The sequence below is a fragment of the Pteropus alecto genome, unplaced genomic scaffold (genome assembly GCF_000325575.1).
Source record: "Pteropus alecto unplaced genomic scaffold, ASM32557v1 scaffold301, whole genome shotgun sequence".
Taxonomy (NCBI): domain Eukaryota; kingdom Metazoa; phylum Chordata; class Mammalia; order Chiroptera; family Pteropodidae; genus Pteropus; species Pteropus alecto.
In genome coordinates this window covers 1,013,113-1,025,304 of record NW_006431043.1, presented here as the reverse complement: position 1 = coordinate 1,025,304, position 12,192 = coordinate 1,013,113, and the positions used below count along the sequence as shown (strand labels likewise).

Here is a 12,192-nt window from a genome sequence, read left to right as displayed (position 1 = left end):
GGAGCCAGTTCCAAGGAACTCCCAATGGCCAAATCTGGGACAATTTGAGCATCGAAATAAAAAATGGTAGTTAAGTATTAAAATCCATGAATAAAGTGGTGACAGAAAGAAATCTAACTATGGGAGTTGAACACACAGTGTAAATATGTATATGCTGCTTTACTGTTAAAGTGTACAGCTGAAACTTACCGGATTTGGTTAACCAATGTCATCATAAAAAATAAATTATTTTTTTAAGTGAAAAAGAAAGAAAGCTCCAACTTGACTCAATTTCAGACAATTTTAAAGGACCTCTAGGATCTGATCTGCTAAAGCCTCAGCCACAAGCAACCACATTGCGATCAGTTTCCCCTCTGCCTCAGAAGCAACTAAACCCTTCTGTTTCCGGGGAACCCAATAGAACGCATCTGTCTCTCCCACTAGCCCATAAGCTTTTAATGGCAAGAACTGTACTTAACATATTCAGCCTGTGTTAAGCACAACCCTTACAATAAACAGGGCACTCAAATAGTATTTCTTGTTCATTCACATGAAGGAGTTAATCGAAATGCATAATGGAGGGAGAGATTCTGCCAATCTAATAGGATCGAAGGATACTGGTTACCAAGGGCCAGTGTAAGCCACACTTGCTGCACAATGATCATCCAATTATTGTGGCAGCACCAGAATTTCAGCATAGGGGGGTCTTAGCCTGTGCCATTGTGGTTGTAAAGGGCTTCAAACTTTAAAGTTGAAGTTGAGTTGGTAGGGCCCTATGAATACTGGGAAAACATCCAATATCCATAATAAAGAATGATAGGAAGGAGAAAGAAATAACAGTCTGAGAAGGTTCTGCTGAAGCCCTCCCAATGCACACCTTCACACTCCCACTGACTGCAAACGATTTTTAAAGTACAAATTGCTATGCTCTATTCCACCATTGAATTAGAATTTCCTCAGGGCTAAGGGGGTGAGTTTTGACAACAACTAGACTTATGTTACTTATTCTTTTAGCTGAATCCTAATGATCATGCACATAATATTTTGTTTGTGCCAAGGTAAATTGCATTTCTTTACATTTTATCTTCCATGTTTGGCCTTTTCCCAACTTACTAGAATTTCCTATATGGAGCGATCAGAGAAAGTATTGAAAAAACAATCCCTACTGGTTTCTTTTCTTCTGCTTATTAGAAGTGAAGATAAAGTATTTGATATGGGGAAGAATTTAAACTAAGCTAAAATTAGAGGTTTTTTTAAATTTTATTTTAGGAGGCTCACTTTGTGATTTTCAGCTACAATTCAAAATTGTTACAAGTACTGGTAGTTAACAGAAGAGTTCACACTTGCTAGGAATAAATCCTATTTTCTTATTATCGAATGTGTATTACGTTCTAAAGCACTATTGTTTTTCCGTATGATCTTAATACAAAGCCATTCTGGAATTTATATTTCCACCTTGCCATTACATTATATAACACACTTTCCTTTTTCTTTTTCTCCCTAGCTGCCTTCTCTAACTTTCCCTTCCTCCCAAATGAATTGCCGCTTTTGGGTCACCTTGCTGTTGCCATCACTGTAAAGAAACTTTAAACATTTTCATTGAAGAGCTGCATTCAAACCACAGCATTTTTGCTAGGGCAGGTAGCAACGTTTTAATACTAATAAGCAAAGGTATTTGGAATGGATGTGTCCCATTATAGAATGTTGGCTTCTGCTTTAAAAAAAAAAATAGTTAATTTTAAACTTTGGCCTTTGTATTTATCTAGCACTGGTAACAGTCGGTTAGTCTTAAGAAGAAAAAAGAAAGGAAATGAAGAGAGCCCACGATGGCTGTTTGAGAGCAGGGGTTTAACGTGAAGAAATTTGAAATGAAGATGGACTTTAGGAGTCCCTGTAAAATTCAGAAAACTGGGAATCGAAGGTACCCTGGAGATACAGACTCTTAATTTGTTCCTCTTCTTCCTAAATCATAAATCTGAGTAGGTAATAAAATGTTCGGTTTCCCTTATGTTCATGAAACTCAATTTCATTGGCTCCTGACTGCCTGACCTGGAGACTGGGGCTCCAGCCTTATCTTCTTAGGTTCTGCATCACATACTCCACTCTCTGCAGAAAGCAGAACATCGCTTCTTCCCTAAGCACTCTCTCTTTGCTCCTGCTTACAATATCTTTGTTCTTAATCTCCCCTCTACCTGAAATGTTATATCTTCTCCACAACAATGTGAAACCCTTCAAAGTCTAACCTAAACATCACCTCCTTTAACAAGCCTCTCCTAATCCCTCCAAGTACATGTGTTGTGACCCTTTCCTGAGCCTGTACCATACTTGACACCTCTCTCACCCTCACCCCTGACTAACCATCTTCAGACCTAGACATAGGACATCACTCATCTCCATATCTCTTGCAAGCCCTCTGATAGCACCCTGCACACCAAAAAACACTCAAATATCTATGGTGGGAGTGGGAGGAAGGAGAAGCAAGCGGAAGCAAGGAAATGAGGGAGAGAATGAGGAAAGAAAGGTCAGCCATTCTCCCTCAGTTTCTTCGTAGGTTAGCAATTACCTAATATTAATTCTCTCTCCTTCATTACTCCATTTTCCTTTTTTACTTTCCTCAATCAGAAGTTTTTGTCTCAGTTTACAGTGCAGCATAGGTTTGGGAGAACACTGATCTGAAACTGACCTGCTATCCCTAAGTGCTTCAGCATTTGTTCATGTAACAGTAATGCACTGATGACTTACTATATGCCACACACAGGCTAGGCCCTGGAAATACAAAATAGACAGGCACCGATTTCCGAAGCCACTCACTTCTTGTGATGAGCACACCGGCTGACATGAGCAACTTGCTCTTATTATGGGCCCTGGAGGAGAACCCCGACGAGGGAAAGTAGTAGAGTCCACAACCCCTAGAGACCCCTTTGAATGCACTTACTCTGCATACTGTGGAGCTCAGAGCCTCTCGAGCCATTCAGGAGTTCTGTCATGGTGAGAACAATTAGGGGCTTTAACAAGAGTATTGAAAACCCAAGCACTGAGAACCACCAGATTCATTTGTTACATTCAAATTTTCTCCCTTGGCCACATGAAGCTTTGTGTACACAAAATACCTGATACAGTTCTAAGTCTCTCAGTTTTCCAACTTTACTGCTGTGTTTAGCGACCCTGGCTGTGTTCCTTCTGAAGTAAAGTTGTGGAGAGACTGGGACACCACAGTGTTCATAGGCAGTGTCATTTCTTAAAACAGGTATGTTAGGCAGCTGCCTGCCCAGTAGGACTGGAGGGCCCTGCAAGAACTGACTGGAATAAAAGTGTATCCTCCACAGCTTCCTCTCCTCCTCATCATTAAAAATACAGTCTTATGGAAGCCATTTTTTTCTGAGTCAGTGGGGGTAAAATTAATGGCATATTTTCTCCAAATGTCACTATTATAATACGAAGGGGGCAAGCCTGTTATTCCAAAATTTTCTCTTTAGCATTATTGATTCATATGTTAAACATCTTGACAAAAATCACACACCCGTATATTCTTTACTTAGTAGCTGTGTGGTGGTAACTTGGCAACCCTGATAAAAATAATACTGTTTTTATCATTTCCAAATTGGTTCATTACTAACTACATAAACAGGTAACCCTGTTGATGAAGAAATAAAATATGAAATTTCATCTCTTCAAAGTGAGATAAAATGTGCTGAAAGATATTTCAATAAGACCCCTTGGTGGATGACTTTGGAAACAAGAAAGCAGCATACAATGCTGAGACAATGAGGGCAGTTTTAAATGGATGTCCAGAGCGGATGTGAAGCAGAGTCAGGTAAAGGGAAGGGCTCCAGAGAAGAGAGGTTCCCTGCAGGTTGAGAGATATGAAAACTAATGGGAAAGAAGACAGTACAGAAAAAGCAAGGAGGCCCCGCCAGTGACCTGTTTTCCCAGCTCTCCCTATATTGTGTCTCCAGAGAGCAAATGAGGTCAACAAGGACACAATATGCATAAAGGAAACATAAAGTCCACAAATTCTGAGTAGGGGCACCATGAGAGCGATGACAAGTCTAATAAAGCGGGTAAAAGGCCAAATGATTAGATCCACTACAATTACCCTCAACAAGAACAATTACTTTTCTTATGCTGCACACTACTGAAAACTATTTTATGCCAGGACATATTGTTATAATAAAAATATTCAGCTGAGGGCTTGTATCATATCAAAAAACCAGAATCGTGCATTCTGGGAGAACCAACGAAACTGTGAGATCTTGGAAATTTAATTTCGTTCCTCTCATTCAAAATTTCCTTGTTGGTTAAAATGACATAGTGAGGCATTCTTTACTCCTACACTGTATATAATTATACTAGATTTTTATGAGGCCACTGTAATCACCTCTGGCTATATTTATAATAATTCATTTTCATTTGGACTTCAATAAAAATGTTTATTTTATCTTTAAAAATGCAGTTATGTTGTAATATCAGACAATTTTACATTGTAATAGTTGAATCCTAAAATTTGAATGTGAATTTACCTGTGTTGGAAGTTTAAATATATGTTCATAGGAAATTAGATACTTCAAGTCTATCCACAATCCAACTCCTTTGATCCACATTCCACCACTATAAGCCACTTGCCTTTCATTTTGTATGTAAGATAAACATAATTTATGTTCATAATGAAGTGCAAGTATTTTGGCTCTAGATATTTGGCTCTAGGCCTTTTATTTACCAAGGCTGCAGGATTTGCTCCGCGGGGTCTAGACTCCATATGTATGCCAAATTTTCTATGTAGATAAATAATGTATTCCAAAGATATAAGTAGACTCTGTTGTGACTATATACAAATTCATTTTTCAAAAGAATTATTATATTTATAATTTATTATTATTTTGCATTTTCTCAATCAACTGCTACTGGAAATACAACTATGATTAAGTAGCCTTCCAAAATGTTTTTATTAAAAAGGGGAACTTTATAGCAGAAAATGATGACGATCACTATCCTAAGTCATAGTTATATTACATATAAACGTTGATAGGGTAAGAACCAACCAATTAAGTCACTTTGATCAGGACATGAGAAAATCAACCACTGTATGAATGATTTTATGATTATTCGTACAGTGGTTTGTTATAATTCACATAAAGTATAAGCTACATAATTAACGAACATATTGCAAGAGTGAAAGTCTATAATTATATGATCGCAATTCACAGTCCATTTCATTTTTTTGGTGAGTCCAAACTCCACACACAATTTCCTGACTTAGGAGGTATTACAAAATACAGCCTAAGTTTACTCTCAAATATATATTCTTAAACATGTAGCCCATGTATGAAAAAAAATAGCTCATTTAATGCCTTTTGTTGTATTTTATATGTATGGACATAGTAACTACAACATGCCCTTTGAATAGCTTCCTATGAAAAAGGTTACTTTTAATGTTTTAATATGAAAACGGGAAAGAGCAGATTTTCAGAAGAAAAATCTTTGGGCTTTGCTTTCTCTCTCTGCTTTATCCAAGTTCACTGCTGGGCAATTTCAGATCATGCAATAGGAAAGAAAGCAACACCAGGCCAGTCAGTCATCCCTTCTCTAAAGCTAAAAGCCTTAGGAGTCTTAGGGGTTTGCACCTGAATATTGTTTCTACACAGGGGAACTAAAAAAGCATGTCAATTAAGGATCTTTCATTGTAAGCCAGTGGTCAGGGTAAACAGCAAGGGCATGTCCATTGAGCCATGTGGTTGGCCTGTAATGGAATGCTGTCTGCAGTGTAAGATACTCTAGGGTGGCATTCTCTGGGTAAAAATTAAAAGCATATTTGTAAGGTGATTAGCAGAATTTGTCAAATAAACAAGCCTGTCTACATTCCTACAATATTCCTTTGTAAATCTGCTAGAGCAAATCTAAAGCATTTCCGTAAGACATAAGGAATATGCATTTTTAAAAACTAGGAAACCAAGAAAATGCTTGCTATTTAAAGGCATCAATGAAGTCACAGAAACAGGCATGATCAAAATCATCTGAAACAAAGAAATATTAGGGATTCTTAAGGTAAAAAGGAAGACACTGGGAAGGTAGGGAGAGAAGAATGTTCTATAGCAGAAAAGTTCTTAATTTTAGGTCCATGTATACTTTTATATGTAGCATTAATTTTCCTCTTTCCAATTCTACCTTAACCAAAATATAAAATCTTACTTTTTCACCTCATTATACAATCACTTTAAAAACATATATGGAAGGTCATATCACTAACTATGCCCTTCTTATATGTGTAAATATATTTATGTTAAGATACAAAAACATTAAAGAAATACAGTGTTAGTACGGACACATGGGGGATTGCCTCCCCCTAAAGAACGTTAGCAATTATTGCAACTAGCAAATTCCAAAATAGAAATATTATCTTTATATCCTTATGTCCTCTCTTAGTATTCAAGCCCATGATGCTTTTTTTAATAAAGTGATAAATGAGAGTAGCTTTTTGGTCAACTGACTCATTTTAAGTGGTAGCATCAAGTTTGTTTGTGAACATTTGTTTGTGTACTATTGGTCCCCAAAACAGAAACACCTAAGAACTCAGGAGAATAAAAAAAAAAAAGAAAAGAAAAGAAAAAGAAAACGGCTTAAAACACACACAAAACCCTTAGTTACCATTCTTTGACTGTTATTCAAAAGCAACTTTTTTTAGTTACTTAAGACACCTACATTCCCATATGAGTACTGCTAAAAAAAAAAAACTGAGTCCTGAGTGAAAATTAGCAACCAAAGCTTTACATCTATGTTACTTACTCAATGAACAATCTTACCTACCACCTAACCGTAATTGGTACTAGAAAGTGCCTGTAAAGATTTACAATAAGGGCATGAGAAAAATGCAATATTAAATTCATCCAACTTTGGGGAACCTTTAATAATAATAATTCTATATATCTCTAAGGCATAGCACGATGGTAAGTGCTTAAACACACATCTGATTTCTTTAGTGCAATATGTAACTAGTCTGTTTTTTTAAATGATTATCTTAAACACAGAGAGCTAAAATGAGGGGTCAGAAGTCACAAGACTAGTAACTGATAGAGCCTGCAGTGCAACTCAGGCCTTCTGACTCAGCCCCGAATTCTACAATGCCTGGATGTCTCAGAGAGCTAAGCACCTTCCTCTGTGAGATTCCTAATACAACTAATGGAAATAGGTTTGGAATTTAATAAGAAAAATGCTGACATGGCCTTATCTATAGCTGCCCAAATGATGTCATTATAATTATGCTTTATAAGTTGAGTATTACTAGAAAACTTGCTACTTTTAAGTCTTATTAATCAACATTTGGGTGCTTTGGTTGTCACAAATTATGGAGTAATCTCCTTTACAATAACACAATATTTGCCAAACACCAAAGATCGTATCTGTTGTAAGACAAAGTATATCCCAAACACTTCAGTGTATAACAGATTGAGTCTGAAATATAAATCTTAAATTAATCCTAAAAGTCTAGTGATTCTTTAAAATATTTTATCTATTTGTTTTTTTAATAATAACACATACTTTGCAAACATAATAAAAATTCCTTTTAAATTTTCCTCTAGTTTTAGGAATACTGTGGTTACTTATCAGCTAAATCTCCTGACTTTGCTGAAGCAACTGGTCAGGAAACAAAATTAGTACCTTCTATATTTATAAATAGAATTTCTTCTTCTATTCTCCTGAATATTTTCTAATCTAACTGCATAACTTGGACTGAAAAAATGGCAATAAAATAGAGAAATAGATATTATAGTTTAAATTATTCACTGCCTTCATGTTTAAATGCTTTTCTATTAAGCAAAGCTTTTTATTATTGATTTGTAGGATACTTAAGAAAAATGCCATAATGTGGCTCAGTTACATAATCCTCTTCCAAAAGAAAGTAACAGGTTATAAAGTGCCATTAAAATCATTGAAACTATCTTTCCTAACGTGAATCTATTTGCAGTCTTCAAGTAAAAGGATAGCAATGACATGTGTATGTATATTTCACAGGCAATGTCCTTTTTTAGAGACCTCTTTTCCTTTCTAGTATTATTTCCATCCACTACAGAGCTTATAAAGCCTGTAGGATATGCCATTTCGGTAACATATGTGTGGCTTATGTCAGTAAACAACTGAGGAAGTCATTTATAAAATATTAAAATTAGGAGTACAGGCAAAATCATTGCAGGCTATATTTCTGCACATAGTTGGAGACTAACAGCATAGAAGCAGCTGCAGTGTTACCCTGACCCCTGAAGGAAGGAATCAGGAGTTAACTTCGCATCCAATTTCCTACACAATCTGAACATCAAACCTCCAAATCCATTGGAACAATATATCAACATTTGGGGAATGTCCTACAGAAATAAGAAAGTCATCTCAAATATCAGAGTTCAAGATTTCTTTCCACCATTCCACCATTCTGACTTGGGGGTGAGCAGATCTTTTCAAAGTTACTTAGTGGATGTCTAGATCTTGCGTCTGACTCCATAGGGAAAAAACACCGAAAGAATCATCTCATCTCCATGTTAGAAAAGTCATTTCGCCTTTTTTTGTAAAATAAATGTAAAGGGAAGTAGAAAATAACACAACTAAGTGAAAAGAGAAAATGATTTAATTCAATAAGGTGAAGATTTTATCAGAGTTTCTTTTTGAGGGGGTATGTAATCTATTGAAGGGAAAACAGAACCTAAAACCATAGAAGGCCAAAGGAGCTGATGAGTATCTTCTTTTAAAGAAACTCACAGACAGCTCCAAATAAAAGACCATGGAAAATGACATTTTATTCTGCAGCATCCCATCCCCTCCTCTGTACAGCGAGCACAGTACATTTATCTCATCTCATGGTAAAAGTCACAGGCGGCTGCAACATGTCCTTTAAGCCATTCAATAAGTAAAACTTGAAAATAGATTGCTCCTTATTTCTGGGATTTGTTTTAATAATGAATTCATTGCCATTTGTTTTTTAACTTAACAAGATATCATTACCTTTGAAGGTTTTTACTTCTCTTTTCCCAGAGGGTTAAAATGGCCCAGAAACGGGTTGTCAAGGCAAAGATAAAGGTAGCAAACACTCATTTCTGACACACTGTGGAGGCAATCATTTTTATTGAGGGAACCACCAGACTGAAATCTGCATCAAGCTCTAGCAGGAAAAATGCAAGAGAGGACCCCAAATAGTCTTTCAGTTCACAGTCCTCATTTCAATGGATTTAACTTTCTACTCAGTTGGGGTCACATATTTCAATCATAGGGTACAGAACTATGACCTTGGCTGGTATCATTGGCCCCAGTTACTCAATGGGGCACTTGTGAAACATTGCGGACTCATTTTGACTCTCCACGGGTGTGGCTAAAATTGCTCCTGTCCAGCCGTAAAGCTTACATGGATCGGCTGTCCCTCAGAAACTCACTATAAGAAAACTCAGACTAAATTTCCCACAGAGATCAGGGTTCACAGGACCCTTGGAGCTAATCTCTGTCTGCCCTCCTCCTCTGTTAGCTGTTACAAGCCTTCAAAAGTTAACAGGGTGATGGAGCCTCTCTCTATACAATCATTTCATCTCACTATCGTTGACTGAAGCTCACTGATGTAATGAAGTTACATAATCACCGATTATGCACGACTTCCATCCATCTTCCTACATATCCACATATCTTCTCCCCCTCCCCTTCAGATCAATCTACCGGGTGAGATTTATAACACATGTAAATGCTCTATTCTCTCATCATAGGTACTGAATATGGGACTTTAGCATTGCAGTACGGTGCACTGAACCACGTCATCAATATTGATTTTTTTTATCCCATTTCCCAGGCAGAATACGTTGAAGCATCCTTCGTGCTCCAGTCTCTAACTTTTTACCGAAAGGGTAAAACAGATGTAGCAGATAAGAGGCATCCTCAACTTAAGGTTAAGGGAAGTGTGTAATTGCCTGCATTTCCAAAGCTGGCTGCATTGCAATAAAAGGATGCTCTCTGGTTCCAGACCTTCGACTCTCCTGCACGTGGGTCACAGCTTCAGCTATTTAGGGTATTGGGTAAATAATTATGGGGCAATTGAACTTGAAAAAGAAATCATTATGGTGACATTTAAAATAATATTGCACTATTTTTTTCTTTTTTGGTCATTTTCAGCTTTTTCTTTTCTTTTCTTTTTTATACTGAATGATAATCCAGTGGATAAAAAAGTAGCCCAGGGTACCTAATAATCTCCAATAATCACAACCTAGAGAACAATTAACAATGATTATCATCTTAAAGTTTAAGAACTTGACAAGTGGGATGTCCCTGGTCCCATTGCGGCTGTGAAATGCAGCAGAATGCTGCACTGAGTTTAAAATATATTTCTTTTAATGAATAAAGAGTAGCTCGTTTCATTTTAAATAGGGCTCTTCGGTAAGTGTTCCTTTCACTGCTGCTACCTCTTCCAGAACACAGGAGCCACAAATGTTGCATCCAAACAAAAGAGTGACTACCCAGAATTAATTCAAGACACTCTTCCACATCAAAATAATTGGAGGGGGGAGCATTGCTTTGATTTATTTTCAATTACACTCAGAATACAGACCCACAGACACACACATACACACACACACACATACACACACGCACACACACTAACACACCCAACTGCAGTTATTCCATTCAGTGCCAATAACGGCCACATCACAGCCATCAATGCGATGCAGCAATCACCCAAGTCACCCATTCCCATTACAAACGCCCAAGTTTGCTCACGCCACTGAGGGGTTTGCATATATAAAATGACCTTACCGTCAACAGTCTTGTAAATTATTCTCCTCTGGATATCAGTCGGTAAGGTAATTGCTGGTCATCACAATGCGTATTCAGAAAAATCCACGTTTTACTCCTGTGTTCTTTTTCTTGTTTTTGCTAGCAATTAATATCGTGAACAAGATACCCATTCACAAATGCCAAGTTCACCATAAAAGCAGATAATTCCATACAGCTCTTCCCTACAAGACTGCCTCCAGTTAGTTCTCAAAGTGCCCGATTGTTTGGTGAAGATACAATCCAGGTACAGAGCAGGGAAAAAATGAAAACTAGGAAAAAAAGAAGAGGCAGATAGAAAAAGGAGAGACTGAGAGAGGAGAGAGCAGAAAAAGAGGGAAGAAATTTAAAGAAAAAAAAAAAGAAGGAAGGAAAAAGGCCAGTAAGTGAGGAAGTCTGTGAGCTCTATGACAAGAATCGGAGTCTTGCTTGCAAATCTTCCGTATCATGTAGCCTTTCAGATCCTCTTAGTCCCCAAGTAAAATTTCCAGATCCGGGATGCAGCCATAAGAAAGAATCCTATGTATATTTCACAAGTATCCCGCAATAACAGATCCAACGGGGTTTTCCTTGTACAGTACTGCTATGTGAAAGCACACAACCCCTGCTGTTTGGGAAGGTGTCTCCTGGGTCCTAGCTCTCTTCAGCAGCCCCCAAAAAATGATTTTTCAAAAAAGAGTGGGGGGAAAAAAAGCAGCTTTGCCTTTGCCTTGAATGATGCTAATCCTGAGCGAAAACGACAAGCTAACCATGAATAGCACAAGATCTTGATAAATAGCCACAATCCACTCAGAATATCCCAGGGAAGAAGAAGCAAAAACAAGAAAGAGAAACTGCAATGCATAAATGATTCCAGTGTTTCTACAAGATCGGTTCATTTGATTGAATGCATTCTCTGGTTTGCAGCAAGTCATAAAGAGGATAGTGTTACTGCCACCCAATGGATATTTTAGTACTAGCCAATCCACAGAATGCCACCGCTTTGCGAGTTTTAGTTTTCAGAAGACTGAAGAGGAAGAAGGGTAGCCTGGGAATCTTTTGGAAAGGACCAGGAGAGGCCTCGAATGACAGGAATCTGTCCTTTCAGGCAAAAGTGAACCGGCAAACACGGACGCTCCCAGTCTTGAGTTAGCCTCCTTAAAATTACGGTTCCATTTCTCTAGGAAGCAGAAAGGTACAGAGAGCGATGCCTAAACTGACACGCTTATAATAACCTCCTTTTCATCTCTCCTTAGAGCAGATTTTTTGTCACGCGCAGTCTTCCTCCCTCTCTCTCCCCCGTCCTCCGCCCCATCTCAGTTTCACTTTAAGCCGGATTTCCAAAGGGAGCGGGATGGGGTGCGGGGGAACGGCTGCAAACCTCAAGAGGCAAGGTGATAATTGTTTCTAAAGGACAGTTTTGCAAAGTGCTTCCGTCTGTAT

General features: G+C 37.7%; 1 protein-coding gene across 1 annotated transcript in view; it reads right to left on the bottom strand.

The window, feature by feature from the left end:
- IL1RAPL1 (interleukin 1 receptor accessory protein like 1) overlaps nucleotides 1-11,652 on the bottom strand; it is a 1,242,120-nt gene extending 1,230,468 nt beyond the window's left edge. Inside the window, exon 1 of the mRNA XM_006905511.3 lies at nucleotides 10,753-11,652. The gene's annotated coding sequence lies outside the window, so the exon portion shown is untranslated. The remainder of the gene's footprint in view (nucleotides 1-10,752) is intronic.
- Nucleotides 11,653-12,192: the final 540 nt, after the last annotated feature.